Genomic DNA, 18744 nt, shown 5'->3' on the forward strand with positions numbered 1-18744 from the left:
TTCTAAGTTAATTCTTCTTGAACTAACCTTTTCTCTAGTTCCTGGTCCCCTTCTCCTATTGGCCTCAGTTGCTTTAAAGTATCTGCTTTAGTTTCTCTGCGTTGAGGGCAACAAATGCTATCTAGTTTTTTGGGTGTCTTACCTATCCTCATACCTCCCTTGTGTGTTCTTGCTTTATCATGTGATCAAAGCCCAATTCCCTTGTTGTGTTTGCCCTTGATCTAATGTCTGCATATGAGGGAGAACATATGTTTTTGGTCTTTTGGGCCAGGCTGACCTCACTCAGAATGATGTTCTCTAATTCCATCCATTTACCAGCAAATGATAACATTTTGTTCTTCTTCATGGCTGCATAAAATTGCATTGTGTATAAATACCACATTTTCTTAATCCATTTGATTTTAGAGGAAGTGCTTTCAGTTTTTTCCCATTTAGTATAATGTTGGCTATAGGTTTGTCATATATTGCTTTTGTTATGTTGAGGGATGATCCTTCTATTCCTAGTTTCTTCAGGGATTTTATTATGAAGGAATGTTGGGTTTTGTCAAAGGTTTTTGTCTGCATCTATTGAGATTATTTGTCTTTGTTTCTATTTCTATCCTGCATTATGTTTTTAGATTTGCATATATTGAACCAACCTTGTATCCCTGGAATGAAGCCAATTTGATCATGACTTATATGATCTTCTTAATGTGTTGTTGAATTTGGTTTACAAGATTTTATTGAGGATTTTTACATCTATGGTCACCAAGGAAATTGGCTATAGTTTTCCTTTTTTTTATTGTGTCCTTATCCAGCTTTGATGTCAGGGTATACTGGCTTCATGGAATGCATTTGGAAGTATTGCTTCCCTTTGTATTTTGTGGAAACATTTAAGGAGCATTGGTGTTCTTTAAAGGCCTGGTAGAACAGTATTTCTTTGTTGATAGTCTTTTTGCTTTGGTGGTACTGCACTTGTTAGACAAGCACTCTAGCATTTAACCCATTTGAGGTTTTCAATCTCATTTATTCACTATTGATCTGTATAAGTTATTTGTGTCTTCTTCAATTTTGGTAGGTTATCTTTGTCTATGAATTTAGCCATTTTTCCAATCATTGGAGCCATTTTTCCAATCATTTTCCAGATTTTCCAATCATTAGTCATTTTTTCCAGATTATCCAATCAAGTTTTCAAAATATTACCTAATGATCCTCTGGATTTCCATGGTATCTTTCGTAATGTTACCGTTGTTTTCTCTACCTATATTAACATGGGTCTCCTCTTTCTTTCTTTTGGTTAGTTCAGCTAAAAGTTTGTCAATTTTGTTTATTCTTTCAAGGAACCAATTCTGTTTCATTAATCCTTTGTGTTGTTACTGTAGTCTCCGTTTCTTTTAAAATAATTTTTATTAGGATATATTCATTATACAAGGGGAGGTTCATAGTGACTAGTCTCCATTTCTTAAGTTCAACTCCGATTTTATTATATTTTCCTTTTACTAATTTTGTGGTTGGCTTGTTCTTGTTTTCTTAGAATTTGAAGTATATCATTAGATTACTCATTTGAGATAAGTCTGATTTATTAAATAATAGGCATTTATAGCTGTGAACTTTCCTCTTAGGAGTTGCCTTCATTGTATCTCATAGGTTCTGATAAGCTGGTTTTCATTTTCACTTTCTCTAAAAAGTTTTTCATTTTCCCCTCATTTCTTCAATTACCACCTGGTCATCAAAAGTATATTGTTCAGACTTCATGTGTTTGCATGTTTTCTGTAGTTTTTCTTGTTGATTTCTAGCTTTATTTCACTGTGGTCTGATAAAGTGCAAGAAGTTAAAATATACCCTTGGTATCTGGAGGTATATGGTTCCCAGGACATGACCATTGAGGAAAAACTGAATGCTTAGGGTGCACAGAGTTCAGTACACTAAAATTACTCAGATTTATCGATACTGTATGTGCAGCAGGTCTGAACATCCATAACTTAAAACTACATGGTATAGATTACATTAGTGTCACAAAAAATCCTGTTGTACACATTAATACTGTTCAGCAAAAGTAGATCTTATTTCATGCTCTTTATCTCAAATACTTCAAATACTGTATTCATTTTCCTGTAATACCACCAACTTCTCCTAAATACATGCCACCTTTCAACAAACCTAAAAACTTCACTTTATATTTTTAAATTAAACACATTACATGCCCCCCCCCCTTTTTTTGGCTTGATATGATTACTATAGCTTTTACCTTGCTTTTTGGACATTTCTTTTTTGGAGGCAGGTTTTCAGAAAATTAAGGGGAGAGACACTTAGCAGATTACACAATGATATCAACATAACTAGCGATAACATGGTACTGACTGAGAGTGTCTCTGCACCAACTGAGCTACATAATGCACAAGTGAGAAATTAAACTTTTGTTTTTGAAATTTCCTTTGCCTGGTGCGGGTAGCTTAGACTTGTCATCTTCACTGCTCAGTAGCAGAGATCAAGAGGATCATGGTTTCCAAGCCAGCCTGGGCAAATAGTTTACGAGACCCTATCTCGATAAAACCCTTCACAAAACAGGGCTGGTGGAGTGGCTCAAGGTGTAGGCCTTGAGTTCAAGCCCCAGTAATGAAAAAAAAAATTTATTTTGATTTTTTAAATTAATTTTTTTTACCACACTCTTGTCAAAACGGTGTGTAATAAATCCACAAATAAGGCAGGCTTACTGTATTTCAATTTTCTTATATTTGTTAACATAAGAAAATATTTTAGGACTTGCTTTATGCCCTAAAATGTGATCTATTTTGGAGAAACTTCCATGGGTTATTGAGAAGAATGTATATTCTGCATTTTTGTGGGGTGGAATATACTGTAAATGTCAATTAAGTTCATTTGATTTACAATGTCATTTAATTCTGAAGTTTATTTTTATTTATTTATTTTTGGTCTGAATGACCTATCTATTGGTAAGAGTAGGGTACTGAAGTCACACAGTGTGTTTATTAGTGCTTTTATCTCCAGTAGTATTTGTTTTGTTAAAGTGGGTGTGCTGGTGTTTACAATTGTTATATCCTCTTGTTGGATTGCTCCAATATTGTTATCAATAGGAAGTTACCTTCTTTAGCTCTTCTGCCTAATTTTGGTTTGAAGTCTCCTTTGTCAGATATGAGTATAGCTATAGGCTTTGTCTTTTAGTGGTGTCCCAGGTCTAATATGTTCCTTTCATACTTTCTTATTTTTTTAACTAACCATTGTCTGAATGTTCTAATTCATGTACCTGGTCTTCAGGCTCTTGTATTATGTCTTCTACTTGATCTAGTCTATTTATGAGATTTTTTCAACTGAGCTTTTTTGAATTATTGAACTTTTTATTTGGAAATGAAAATTTGATTTCAATTTTATTTTTTTGGAGGGAGTATTCCAATATCTTTTTTGAATTCATCTTCTATGTCTTGCATTGTCTATCTTATTTCATTCAGTGTTTATTTGTATTCTTTTTGAATTCACTTAGGTATTTATTTGTATTCTTAAACTCATTCAGTTGTTTATTTGTGTCTTCTTTAATTTTGTTGATCACTCTTAAAATCATTTTTAATTCTTTTTTGAATTTCAATTTTTTGAGTCCATTATGGAATTGTTCACTTTTAGAAGAGTTGTGCTGCCTTTGTTTTACCTTTTTTGTGTTTCTCTATTTGGATTTAAACATCTGAGGTTAAGCCATTGGTTGAAGGTTTTAATCACCTATATCATTTCTGTTGAAGTGTTCTCAATGTTTAGGCAGGACTGGGTAGTGCAGTTTCTCATCACTGTACTGGAGGTATAGCTCAGTAGCCAAACATTTGCTTATATGCTCAGAGATCTGGGCCTGATCCCTAGCACCACTCAGTGAGAAGAAAATAGCAAGTGTCTCTGTTAGTTCCTATCATTCAGTCTGGTGCTGAATGTGATTTGAGGAGTGGGCCAGTTAAGGGTCAGTTGTCATCTTAGGGCTGTACTTCAGCAACTTCCCTTCTTGGTACACCAGGAGCTGCTGCTGACAAAAATGAGTTTTGCAGCCAGTGGGCCTGGCAGATTTCCACTTTCTCCACAGGGTCCCTAGTTTATGCTCTTGTGAGCAGCAAGCCTCCAAGCCTAAGGATGTCCTCCAAATGTATCAGAGAGTGAGGGAAGCAAACAGAGCATGGAGTTCTGCACTGAAGAGGGAGAACTGAGGAAAACAGCATTCTGCCTACTTTTCAGACCCTACTCTTCAGTTAAGCACCTTGTGGGAGTAGGCTGGGGAAATCAAGTGATCCAAGGGACTTGGGCTCAGGTCTAAGGCAGGAAACCTAAAACAGAAAGAAGATATCTCCAGAGGCTGGGCAATCTACCAGTCACAGGGTCAGAGCTCTCAGTTCTGCTGTAACCCACATGAAATGGGGCTTACTTCTTATTACAGAGGGCAGGGTCATTGGCCACCATACCCTTCCCTCTATGAGCTCCCTGCTAAATTTCTCAGTTGATTCATATCAGATCTTCCCCCTCTCCATGACCACCTCTTAGGTCTATCTCCCATTTGTACACTGTCATGGTATATTCCTAGGCTTCTTGAGCTCTGATCATTCCTTGTTTTCAGGTCCTCAGAGTATCACAATCTTAAACAATATTCCCCCTCTCAAGATCATGCCTGGCAATAGGACACTGAGATGTGGGGAGCAACAAAATGGCTTTCTTCTCTAATTCTAGCCTCCCACACAAGAGGAGTCACTGTCACACCAGATCCCCCCACTGGATTTAAGTCTTGTGAGAATGTGGGCCTCCCTGTAGTTAGGATTCTCAGTCTTTTTGCACCAGGGATGCCTGGCTTACCTTGTGGTTATGGTTTTTGGCTTTCCTATTCACTAGGAAGCCAGAGATGGAGCTGTGGCTATTTTCTATTTTTCTCTGTATAGCCTTTCTATTTTTCAGTGGCTTTTCAGCTAACCTGTCACCTCTTTTGTGATTCCTGATGCTCTTCCTTTCTTTATCTCTTTGATATATACTCTGTCCTTATAACCCTAACTCTCCTTATTCATGAAGTCTCACAGAAGCTTCTGTTCCACCATTTTACCCTGGAACCTTTCTTAATATTTCTTAATATACCTTCCAACAACAACAAAAAACTAATGAGCAACAAAGAAAAACTTCTTCCCTAGATGTTCCCTATATCAGTAAAATGGTCCACCATTAATTTAGATGCTAAACCAATTTAAACTCTCATATGGCTTAAAGGACAGCACCATCTAGTCCTAGTATGTCTTAGACCCCATTTCATACTACTTGTCCCCCTCCATATACTGAGATACTTGCTGTGTGTGTGTTTTGGCACTGGAGTTTGAATTCATGGCCTCATGCTTGCTAAGCAGGCACTCTTACTGCTTGAGCCACTCCACCAGCCTTTTTTTGATGATCTCTGCCTCCTGAGTAGCTAGGATTATAGGTGTGAACCACCGGTACCTGGCACTTGCTGTTTTTTTATATGCTTTGGAACACAGCTGTGCCCTACAGCATCAGTTATATTCTGCCCCAGCACCCTACTGAATTAGCTTTCTCCTGCACCAGTTCACTTCTGTTCCAGCTCCCTCCTGCATCAACTCCTTCCTGCATCATCTCCCTCCTGCATCATACCCTCCTGCAGCAGCACCTTATATCCTGCCCATCTCTCTGTCCAAAATAGTCTGCCTGCAGACTGACTCTTGTCTTGGCCTCATTAAGTCTGCTTAAATGTATTCTGCTCAGACAGACCTTCCCTCACCACTTAAATAGCAGCCTTCATTCCTGCCATTATCTCCTGGCCTTGCTTTATTATTTTTAAAATAAATTTTGCATTTTAGAACTGCTTTAGATTTGCAAAAACATTACAAACCTAATAGGGTTTCCATGTACCCCAACTGGGTTCCTACAATTATTGGCATTTTATTTTGATGTGATATATGACCATGCATAATTACTAACTGAAGTCTACACCCTATTCGGATTTCCTTAGTTCTTTTTGTCCCGATTCTGCTTCAGGATTCTATGTTACATGTAATTTTTATGTCTCCTTAAGTATCTCCTAGCTGTCATAGTTTATCAGACATTCATTGGTTTTGATGACCTTGACAGTTTTGAGGTGTACTAGCTAGGCATTTTATAGAATGTCTCTATTTGGGGATTTTTCTGTTTTTCTCATGGTTAGACTGAATAAGGTGTTTTAGTGGGGAAGATCAGAGAAGTAAAGTGTGATTTTCATTGCATCAGAACAAGGGTACATACTGTCACATAAATTTATCATGATATTGATATTGGCCTTGATCCTCTGGCTGAAGGCAGTCATGTTCTCTACTGTAAAATCATTCAAGTTATTCACCACCAATCGTTTTCATACTATATTCTTTGGAAGGAAGTCACTACGCACAGCCTTCACTTAAAGGTAAGGGAGTCATTTTCTACCTCCTTGTGAGTACATTATCTACATAAATTATTTGGAATTATTCTGCATGAGAGTCCTCTCTTCTCTGCCATTTATTTATATATTCAATAAATGTATGTATTTCCATATGGAGTCATGGTTATTTTCTCTGTACATTGATTTATAATTCAATTCTACTTTATTTATGCTGTTGCTCAAATTGTTCCAGCTTTGGCCATTGAGAGGTCTCTCAGTTTGCTCCAGTGTTCGTTCTCCAAATTCCCAACTAAGTGAATGTTTCTCTTTTTTCTTTTATTTTTGGTTTTGAGCAGTTCCTTGCTTTTTAGCACTGTGAGACATTTTGAACTTATCTTGTATGTTTCCTGCTCTAGTCTTAGAATCAGCCATTTCTCCAAAGAGCTTGTTCTATTTTTTTAAATAATACTTATAACTACCTCACATTATAGATACACTTACTCGTATATTTTCTTTTTGTTCCTCCTTCCCCCAACTGTACTGCATGTTCCATGAGGATAGGAAGCTTGCTATATTCCTAGCCATAGGATCAATTCTGTTGTTTTTTTTTTTTTTTTTTTTTTTCATTTTTCTTTTATTATTCATATGTGCATACAAGGCTTGGTTCATTTCTCCCCCCTGCCCCCACCCCCTCCCTTACCACCCACTCCACCCCCTCCCGCTCCCCCCCTCAATACCCAGCAGAAACTATTTTGCCCTTATCTCTAATTTTGTTGTAGAGAGAGTATAAGCAATAATAGGAAGGAACAAGGGGTTTTGCTGGTTGAGATAAGGATAGCTATACAGGGCATTGACTCACATTGATTTCCTGTGTGTGGGATAGGAAGCTTGCTATATTCCTAGCCATAGGATCAATTCTGTTGAATGAGCTCTGGCCATGGGATGAGAGGTCCTTTTCTCTAGGCTTTAATCTGCCCTTCAGGAGTTGGGAGTCCAAAATTTACCATTTACTTGTTTTGGCCATTATGGTTATTTTTTCCTAAAGTTTTTCTCATCTCTGCAATCCTGATGACTCTTTACTTGTTGGTCAAAATTAAGCCTAGAATAGCAGTTTCTTTATTACTTCCTCAATTCTGTATGCAAGAGAAGAGTTTAGAGTTCTGCTTTCAGAAAAAAAAAATGAGACTTGCAGCAGATTTGCAGATATACGAAAGCAACTGCTGATCACTTCCACATTTTCCCTGCCACTAAGATATAGCATCATTCTCAGTTCAGCCATGTTACTACCACTGTTTTCCCTCGTCTTTAGACATCTCTTAAAGTTTTCTTTTCTGGGCTCCATCTTTGAATTCATGGGTCGACAAGGCTCCACTAAGTCTGACAAATCTACAAAAAAACACCCACATCGGCCATGTGGCAGTCATCAGACATTGTCTTTAACTCTCTGGAAAATACTTAAGGTTGTATTTGCATTTTTTTATGGGACTGGGATTTGAATTCAGGGTTTTATGCTTGCAAAGCAGGCTCACTTGAGTCACATCTCTAGTCCTGTTTTTGCATTCTCATATGGAAATTTACAGTTCATTTTATTAAACTCTGGTAATACCATTGAACTCATTTATGACTGCACTCTTCTCATTTTCTGTGGTCTTTATTTGTAGCCTCCATAGAATCTGATTTTGTACTTTTACCTAAGAATGTCTTCTAATCATTCAGATATTGCTAGAAAACCCTCTGTTCATGTAAATCCTTTCTGTTCCTGGTTCTGATTTGATTTACTCTGCTTTTGGCCAGAATTTTACTCTCTCTCTCTCTCTCTCTCTCTCTCTCTCTCTCTCTCTTATCTTTCACAGTACTGGGAACTGAATGTAGGACTTCATGCTTGCTGGGCAAGTTCTCTATCACTTGAGCTATGTCCCTAGTCCTTTTGTTTTTATTTTATTTTGTTTTTGTTTTTGAGACGAAGTCTCACTAACTTTACCTGGGCTGGCCCTGAACTCTTAATCTTCCTATCTTGGTCTCTGAAGAAGCTGGGATTTTACAGATGTGTACCACCAGCTTCTTATTATTAATTATAGATCAGAATGTCACATCTTGTTTAACTGGCTTTTTTTAGTGTATTAAATTTTTTTAAGTCATATTTTCCCTCTCCATATTCTGAGATACATTTTGAAGGTTGATAGTGATAAGAGTGGGAGATAAGAGAAAACATAGACAAGAAGTATGTGAAATGTCAGGGTGGAGGTTGGTATTTTTAGATGACATGTTCAGGGGAGGCTCCACTGAGAAGGGGTCATTGAGTAAAGTGCTGAAGGAAGTGAGGGAGCCAGACATGTGGTTGTCTAGGGAAGAGCATGATTGACCAAAGAACAAGTGAAAAAGTCCTGAAGTAGGACAAGGTCAGACACCATCTAGTACTAGTAAACCAGTGTGGCTGAAGATGGGTGAGGGAGGAGGATGTTAGCTGATGAAATCAAGGAGGCAATGGGAGGGGCAGAAGGTCATATAGATCATAGTAAGGACTTCTTGTTTTTATGCTGTATGTGTGATGGAATGCTATTAGATGTTGAGTGTATGAGTTGTGCACGCACACATTTGTCTAGGAGGCTTATCACTGAGATGAAAATGAAAAGCTACAATAGGACCAAAATTTACCAGATTAATGATTATGGGCTCTTGCTTTTAAGTGGAGAGCAAGGTCATTAAGCAAGTGTGCAACAGTCACCAGACTACAATTTAGTTCTGAGCATATCGTGGGAATTTACTGATTGGTTTATTGATGGTTCTAAATTTTGTAGGTGGAGGAACAGATGCATAAGCAATCAGATGAGTTGAGCCAAGTCTTTTGACTGCAAGTTCTGTGCCATCTCTGTGCGGCAAGAGTGATTTCAGTCTGAGAGAAAGGAAAACTAGGAGAAAGTGCAACTAGAACTGCTCTCTGTGGGACTCCTCTGTCTTCCTGCTCTGAGTCAACCTGCATGAGGAGTCTTTGAGGACTGCTTGCTGTGTGTGCTGTAAGGGTGCTGCTGAGGATATGTCTGTCCATTAAATCACTCAGTGTCCCTTTTATGAGTATCCTTCAGGAAAAGTTTTCCCTAGTTTTAGTATCATTTTTGTTCAATTATTAAACACAAAGCCACTGAGGCTTTTAATATGTTCCAGATATTATCCCACGAGTTACAGGCCAGGTCCTTGTGGTCATGGATCTTATATGATGGGAAAATGCCATCAGAAACAAACTTTCACACAAGTAAAAAGAAATTCTTTCTGTGGTGAGTAGTTGCTATGGAAAAACAACAAAGAAGGTGAAGGTAATCCTAGCTACTCAGCACACAGAGATCAGGAGGATGGTGGTTCGAAGCCAGCCTCAGGCAAACAGTTCATAAGACCCTATCTCAAAAAGATCCATCACAAAAAAAAGGCTGGCATAGTGGCTCAAGTGGTAGAGCACCTGTCTAGCAAGCATGAGGCCCTGAGTACTGCCAAAAAAAAAAAAAAGAGAGAGAGAGAGAAAGAAACAAGGTGAAGTTATCTTTCTTTGGGGTTAGAGAGGGGCAATTGCTTTCAACTGGGCAGTCAGAAACCACTTCACCGAAGATGGGACTTTCAGCTGAGACCTGGATGACAAGAACAAGTTAGACATGCAAAGAGCTGAGGAAAGAGCAAACACAGGATGCAAAGATCTCAAGTCCTTGAGTAACTTGGCATGTGAGAGGAGCAAAAAGGAGACTAGAGTGACTGAAGAGCAGTGAGGAGGAAGGGAGCTGCTAGCTGCTGAGGTCTGAGGTACCAGTAAGGACCTGCAGGAATTGTAGGTGCGGAGGGAAGCTGCCAGAACTTAGAAACACATCTGGGGCTGCTATGGATGAACACATTTGTTTTGTTAACCCTATGAGCTGTACATCTTCAGCTGTTTCCTTTTCTCATCACCTGCTCAAAAGCTTGTCTTGGATCCTACATGCAATGGATGGAATGCATGTGTGCTCTGTAAATTTAGCTGGTGAAGCTTGCTTGCTTTCTCTCTTCTCTTCCAGGTGAGGATATGAGGAGAAGACTGCTAAATGAAAACCAGGAAGCAAGTTCTCACCAGACATCAGATCTACTGGCATCTTGATTATGGACTTGTCACCCTCCAAAATTGTGAGGATGTCTGATGTTTAAGCCATCCAGCCTAAGGTATATTTGTTACAGTAACCTGAACAGATGAAGACACTGAAATTTGTATTAACTTCATTCTGGGTACTATCTTGTGCTCAAATCTGTGTGTCCTTTTTCACTTTCTCTAACATTTTTTATTTTACCTGGTTCTGGTTTATGTTATCATTTTTCTAAGTTACCTTAAATCTATTTTGGATATGCCTTATCTATTTTGGATAAGGCATATATATGTGTGTGTGTGTGTGTGTGTGTGTGTGTGTGTGTGTGTGTGTGTGTAAACAATGGTGAAGGGACAGAGGTAATGATATCTCTTTCATCTTTAGTTTGGGATAAACTTTTCCTTCCTGTCTGGAATAGTTTCAGCTTAGATAAACTCAAAGCTCATCTGTGACTTTCTTCTTGGGTTTTAGCATGTGGCTACGGTTTTGGAAAAGACCACAGTCTTGTTTGCAGTAGTAATGCTCTATAAAGTTGCCAAAAAGCACTGAATTGATGATTGCTGAATCATTGTTCTTAGGAGAAATATAGGAATGTTATGTCCCTGAGCCTCTGCTCATAAAATTTTTATCAACCAGTTGATATGTACATGCATTTTATGTATATTTCTGTTTAAAGACACCGAATTTAATATATATTTTTGAGTCATCAAACTTACAGTCAACAGCACTATAGTCCATTCTTGAACCAAGCTTACTCAACACATGTATTTTCTCCATAGGGCACGTTATAGCCTTTAATTTTTATTTATTTATTTGTTTATTTTTATTATTGTTGTACTGGGAGTAAATTGTGACATTTACAAAAGTTCTTACTATATATTATAGTTGAATTTAATCTCTCTGTCATCATTATAGCTTTCTTATACTTATGAACACTGGACAGCAATTTAGTTCCATGCTTAGGGCCATTTTAAACAGCAAAATTGGTAAGAAAAAGCACAAAAATATTGTTAAAAAAGGGACATAAAATGACTGGAGAATGACACCTGCTTATAGCATCAGAGCCGAAACAAGAAGGCAAAGCATCACTTGATCTGTCTTAACTGGGAGCATGCATGTACAGCAACTCAAATTTTTTAAAATCTCTTGGGTGCTGGTGGCTCATGCTTGTAATCCTAGCTACTCAGGAGGCAGAGATAAGCCAGTTGTTTGAAGCCAGCCCAGACAAATAGTTCCGTGAGACCCTATCTTGAAAAAACCCTTCACAAAACAAAGGGCTGTTAGAGTGGCTCAAGGTGTAGGCCCTGAGTTCAAACCCAGGACTGCAAACAAACAAACAAAACTTGGGACATTTATGTGAATGACCAGCAAAGTGTCATAAATATTGTTTAAGGTTACAAATAAATTTTAGTGAGAAGGCAAATCTGTGTGTGAATAATAGGGCTTGACTGTATTTTTTTTTTTTTTTACTGTTTGATCCAAAGTATAATTGTGGACTGATACATGGTTATCATTATCACGTTATTATCTGAAGCTTTGTTAATTGAACAGAAATTAAATTTAATTATATAAGAAGTTAAAAAACATTGTTGAAACTTCAACTTTTAAATACACTGTAATTTTCAGGGCTCATATCATGAAAAAAAAACTATTTTTTTTTAAAATCTTTTTACCTTTGAAGTAAACCAGGGGAATCTCAGAATAATGATATCTGCCAGTGAGTTTGGGAGCTTGTAATTTCACTACTGAAATTGTGAAACCCTCAAGTAGAGTAATTTTTATATTCTTCTCCAATGTGAAATAAGAAATTCATAGTTCAAGTTTATATACACCAAGAGTGGTACTACTGGTATGCAGAGATTATTTTTACTACTTGAACCAATGAACTCATATTACTGAGATCATTTGGCAAATGAATTAGAAAACTCATTTTGTGATGGTTTTCCCTAAGGAAGTTAAGGAACCAGAAATTATAATCAAATGGTCAGAAACTGAGTCAGAAATTTCTTGAAAGCATTCCAACCTCTTATAAACCTTATAAACAGCTGTCCTCAAAATGGTTACCCAGGTGGGGTGGACTAGAAGAATGGGGAGCAAAACTAGACTCTTCATACTCTTTCATCTTCTCTATTTTCCTTTGGTCTGTGTTACTGGCTTCCACCATTCTGCTAGGCACTATCAGTCTCACATCTTCAATCTTGACCCTTGTAGTGGTCAAGGTCTCTCAGCTCTCTCTCTTGAATCAGGATCCTCCTTCCAATACCCACAGGCACTGTCTTAGCCTGTGCCTTCATTGCTGCTTTCGCAGCCTACTGCAATAGATATGGTTTTCTCTACCTTAACTCTCATAGCCATCTTCTTCCTTAAAGAATGGCTTACACAAAGCGCTTCTTTGATTCCCTGTAGTACTAATTTAAATTCAAACACCTGTGACTGCAGACGCCTCTCTGACACTCAGATCTTCCCAAAGTGAACCCAGATGCTTCTTCTGTTACCTATTATGACTCTCTTACATGTGCTCATATACCTTAGACAAACTGTCTTCCTTCTCTTCAAAAACATCAGTAAATTTCCCACCCCTATACCATGGGTCACCCTGCACCTTCTAGATATATCTTCTTCCTATCTCTATTATTTAAAACTTGGCATGGGATTAATGACTTATTTCCTAATTTCCACAAATAGATGCAGTCTTCTGTTACCCAGACCTCCATAGCACTTTACTTTTGCCTTATTGGCACTTTACATGTTTTGCTTTACTCTAATTACCTTTGTTTATGTCTTTCTTACCATTAATCTCCACTATAGCGGACTTAAAACTTCCTGTTCCCTGCAGTTCTTAAAGGAAGGCTTGTACAGACTAGGTGCTCAGTAAATATTTATGAAACCTGAAGGGTGTTCTTGACTCTTTCATGGTAACTCAGTAATCATCTCTCTAGGAGAGAAAGGAGGAAGACAGGAGGGATGCCATCAGGATTTTGTAGTTGGGACTACTACAAAAGGTATAATAACACAGACCCAAATAAAAGTGGAGAATATATTCCAGCTTTCAGACAGCTAAGAGGCCACAGATCAATCTTGGAAAGAAATTTAAATTAATTTGTTGAACTCTTTGGGGTGAAATATCAAATAGAACTGTAAGTCTCATGAATTTCCCTCAAAAGTTTCTGGAATGACTGTGGGCATTTTATAGCTGTTGTGGTCTCATAGGCCCTTGGCTCAAGGTGCCAAAGTTATGTCAGCTTGACCACAGGTCTCTGGTTAGCTCTAGCTTCAGATTGAGGTTTTGAAAAGATACACAGGCCAGGGAACTTCTCATGTAGTGTGACCACCCTGCTTACTGTCCAAACTATCATCTTAAAAAAAGTGCAAGCACTCAGTATGGGTGTGTAATTAGGGAAACTCACTTATGGGTTCTCTCTAGACAGTGAACAAAGAGCAAGGCCAGAGGTTATCCTATGGGCAATAAAGAACATGTCTATTTTGCTTTAAAATAACTATCTTTCTTTAATATTAACATCAGCCAAAAATTGTCTTTATTCACAGACTCCATAAACATCAGTTGGGTATACTTTCCTGGGCATTGGGATATTAAATGAATCTATTGAACATTACGAGTTTCTCATCTCTCCAGCACAGTCTGAGCCATCTGCTGGTGGGGCCTACAAGACTGACAAGATTCCCCACTGCCCTGAACTTGGCGATTCCCTCCCGGACATGAGACAGTTGTAGGCAATGAGCTTCATGCTGGCGGGAATGGGGAAATGGAGGGATAGAACTTGGGTATTAGTTGACTTGGGTAATGCTGTGACTCAACTATATGATCAAGAGAGCTGCATACCCAGGGGGCTAATTCCATAATGGCATGGCCACTTGTAACACCCTGTAAGCCCTCTTTGCAACTTTACATGAGCCTACAGCTTAATTTTTCAGATCATTGCCTTTTCCCCCAATACCTTCTCCTCCAACCTCTTTCCCCTTCAGAGCAATAACAGTAACAATAAAATGCAAAGCAAAACAAAACAGAAGTGGAGAATATATTTACTCTTAATTATTTCACTTTTTCATGTCCCACACATCCGGCATCTGCCACAGCAAAAGGGCTGACCTACCATGAGAAAGGCTTTTATGGGGGACATGTGGCCTGGGCAGCCAGGACAGCGGCTGAAGGGAGTACAGGCAGTCTCATAAGATGGCTTGTTCTTGGACACTTGCCAGCCTGCTTCTGCATACTCATGAGGTTAAGAGAAATGTTCAAGGGAGGTTGTTAGAACAGAGCCCCAGGTCTTAACTGTTTGAGGTCCCCCTATAATTGGCACAGTGACTGCAGGGAACAACTGTCAGACCCAGCCACAGCCTGTGGCTATTGTATTCATGTTGACATTCTTCTTTCTAACAATTTGAAGCACACAGGAACCCAGTAGCCCGATGGAGGGCAATCATGCAAGCTTATTTGCTAGTGCTATGCTGTGCTGGCTTATAGCAAGTACTGCCACCCAGCCCTTGTGAGGTCATGTGGGACATGAGAGTGGAGGAACTACAGGCTGTTCTGTGATGAAAAAGGGTGGCTGATTATGAAGGAAAAGGGAACAGTCTGGGTCATAGACCAGAGCTAAGTTCTGCAAGAGACTTAGCATGAGGTCCTGTGACCACTGTTTTGCATTTCTGGACAATTTAGCCAGCTAGCCACACATGACTATAAACTCCAGGATGAAGAAGCTGACACCAAGTCACCGGAGTTCTGAAATTTTTATACCTTTTCAAGAAAGAGAAAGAGAGGAGGAAAGAAGAAAAGAGGGAGAGAAGGAAAGGGAGGGAGAGAGAGAGAGAGAGAGAGATTGAGAGAGAAGGAGACCAAGTAATTTCTCCAGCTACATCTCTGGCAAATGTTTCCTGATACAGCAAGCTCTATGGGGTTTGCTGAAAACACTGCATTAAAACCAACATAAAAAAACTGGTTCTTTATCTACTGATCAGATCCATCTAAATCCATCTAGGTACATGTCCAGCACCCTGTCTCTTACTTCCGCTATACCTGACCATCTGACTGCATACATTGAGAGGGGGAAACCCTGGTGGTTTGGCTCTGTCTTACATATACCAAAAGTACTGGGCCAGGCATAGCCTCTAAGGAGTACCACCTATTTTTTTTATTAGTATGCAATAGTTGTACAGGGGGCACGTTGTGATATTTACATAAGTTCTTAAGGTATGTCTTAGTTGGATTTACCCCTTCCATTGTTCTCCCTGCTCCTCCCTTCTCCCCTTCTTAGAACAACTTCAACAGGTTTTATTCTTCTATTTTCATATACGGATACAAAACATATCCACCCTTGTTCTGCTTTTCCTTGTGCCCACCAGCCTCCCACTGGTACCCATCCCTGGAAAAAACTTGTTTTACTCCCCGTCCTTCATTTTTTTAAAGTGCATATTAATAGTCCAAGGGGGTTTCATCTTGGCACTTCAGGCCTGTATGTATTGTGCTTTAATAAAATTAACTCCCCCCATTACTTACCCTTTGTCTATCACCATGCTCCCGATGTTTACCAGCTTACGGTGCATTATGTTATATTCATATGTGGATGGATTATTTCAATATTTTTCATTCTCTAACATTTTCTTTCCCTCTCCCACCTCTTGTAGTTCCCTCAGACAGACCCACTAATACAATCTTGTTCTCTCTCTTACTATACACATGTATATAAATATATTTATATATATGACAATATATACTTATATATACATTTAACTTACAGGTCTTCTTCAAGCAAGTCTAACAGGTCAAGCTAATTTGGATGAAGAAAACTATGGCCAGACAGGCGAGACAAGCTCTGGACCAACCATCACTCACCAAAGCCTTTGATTCTGAAAATGGCTTCTGCCACTCTCCTGCCTCAAGTAGAAACTCTTCCCAGACTGAAAACCTGAGGAGTTATATAATAACTCCTCTAATAACCAGTTAGAGCTGGTTATTGTGAGAGGTTGGATGGATCCAAGCCCTGGAACTGGGCCTGTGAGTTAGGGGACTAGGACTGGGGTCTCAACACTGTTGTGTTCAGTCAGGGATTATCATTTGACTCTCACATTGGGGATTCTGATAAGGCCCCATCTGCTAGTGGGAGAAATGAGAGGGTTCCCAGACTGCTGATAATTTGGACAAAAGTATTAATAATTAAAAAGTAAAATGCAATTCATTATATATATACATATATTCAAAATAATTTTGTCTTTCTGGAGAGAGCTCAGATATTATCTCCCTATTCCCCACCCCTCACAGCTGGCTTGGTGATTTGAGCCATCTTGCACATTCTTCTTCAATCTGTAGTCGAGCTGTAATGGACACTTCTTTAACAGACACCAATTCAGATCATGCAATTAAATATATATTTTAAAAATCCATTTCTAGAACATGGCGTGATCCATTTATTTAAGATAGGAGGTGTTCTCGACTTCTGGTGGGTGGGTGTGAGTGGAGGACGCAGGCTTTTTATCCATAGGTCTCTCTGGGCCACTGTCACCACCAACAAAAACATAAAGCATGCAAGAAAGGTTGCTTCCAGTCTGGTCAGATAATTCATTATCTGTTAATGAATTATTGATAATTCATATCTATTAATTAAGGCTGTTATTAAAATTACTGTTTCTTTTCTCCTTTCTCTCCCTTCCTTCCTTTCTTCCTTCCTCCTTCGTTTTCTTCCCTCCCTTCTTCTCTCTTTTCCCCTTTTCCCCTTCTCTCCCTGTCTTGCTTCCTTCCTTTCTTTTGAGACAGGGTCTCACTATTCAGCCCAGGCTGGCATCAAACTCGAGATCCTCCTTCCTCTTTCTCTTGTGTGCTGAGATTTTGTATAGGATTGTACCACCATGCTCAGTGTTTGCTTTTGTTTTGTTTAAAGTAGAGTCTTCTTATAAATAAGACCAACATCATAGGAGCCAGAATAAAATAAAAGTTTCAAATTCCTGCCCATGACAATATATTTCTAAACGACATCCAAAGTACCGTATTTTCTGCAGTAACAATGTTGGCATGTGTAACACTTTCACCTGTCTTGTCTTAATTGCTCCTTATGATGGCCGCATGAGGTCCACTGGCACAATTGTACCATCTGCACTTTGCAATGTGGATCAAGGCCATAGAATTTGTTGGTGAATTACATGCTCCCCAGGTGTGGTACTGGACTCTGATGGAAGCAGAATGCCTGACTATGTCACACCAAGTGAGTGTCAGGACTGCTGACCTGAGCTAGATTCTGCCATATCCATCAAGTTATAAGGTAGGTAGGCCCAGCAATAATTCATTATCCAATCAAAGTAAGTGGCACACAGCATGACAGAGGGCATGGCAGGATGCGCAAGAGAGTTGAGACGCCAAGGCACCCACATTGTCACACAGCACCCCCCTTCTTTCTCCCCTCCGTGAACTTCCAGGGCTGGGCAGGTGGTTGTTAACAACCAGCTAAAAAGGAGGTCAAGAAGCCCATGCTTGCTTTCTGGATGGCTTGGCTTGGTATTTGGTGCAAGTTGAATGTTGATGACAGCTGTCTCACTTAGTCCTGACCTTGAAAAAGGTAGGGGTGGGAGAAAATCCTTCTACAGACCAGAGGTTTGAGCAGTGCACATGGTCATCCTCTTTGTGTGGAGAGAAAAGCAGCAGAGGTTGCACTATATCCTCCTGTACTGGAGTATGATTGTTACAGAAAAGCTCTGGTGCGTCACCCACCTTATAAGTCTGGGGTTTTGATTTTACTTTGTAAAGATTAAGCTTTGTTCTGTTGGGGAGGTTTTGCTTTGCTTTGTGCCAGATCTGGTTCCAGGACTGATCACTTAGTCCTGACCTTGAAAAAGGTAGGGGTGGGAGAAAATCCTTCTACAGACCAGAGGTTTGAGCAGTGCACATGGTCATCCTCTTTGTGTGGAGAGAAAAGCAGCAGAGGTTGCACTATATCCTCCTGTACTGGAGTATGATTGTTACAGAAAAGCTCTGGTGCGTCACCCACCTTATAAGTCTGGGGTTTTGATTTTACTTTGTAAAGATTAAGCTTTGTTCTGTTGGGGAGGTTTTGCTTTGCTTTGTGCCAGATCTGGTTCCAGGACTGATCTGGCTTGTCTAGGGCCTCTTATGGGCTTTGTAAGCCCACTCTCTCTCCTAGGGACTCAATGGTCCAGGACGCAAGGAACACAGAGTCCACATAGATAACATGCCAAAAACAAGTGGCTTCTAAAGGCAAAACAAACAAACCAAAAAAGTGGCTTCTGAAACTCTATCTCCAGCTCTGAGTTAGGCCCCGGCCTAGCTCA

At 39.3% G+C, this 18744-nt stretch overlaps 1 long non-coding RNA gene across 1 annotated transcript; it reads left to right on the forward strand.

Annotated features, from left to right (window-relative positions):
• The first annotated feature begins 10094 nt into the window (after window positions 1-10094).
• LOC141414083 (uncharacterized) lies at window positions 10095-16798 on the forward strand. The gene is made up of 3 exons (XR_012439177.1): window positions 10095-10167; window positions 10387-10528; window positions 16206-16798. It is a non-coding gene; the product is annotated as an uncharacterized lncRNA (long non-coding RNA).
• Window positions 16799-18744: the final 1946 nt, after the last annotated feature.

The sequence above is a fragment of the Castor canadensis genome, chromosome 11 (assembly GCF_047511655.1).
Source record: "Castor canadensis chromosome 11, mCasCan1.hap1v2, whole genome shotgun sequence".
Classification (NCBI taxonomy): Eukaryota; Metazoa; Chordata; class Mammalia; order Rodentia; family Castoridae; genus Castor; species Castor canadensis.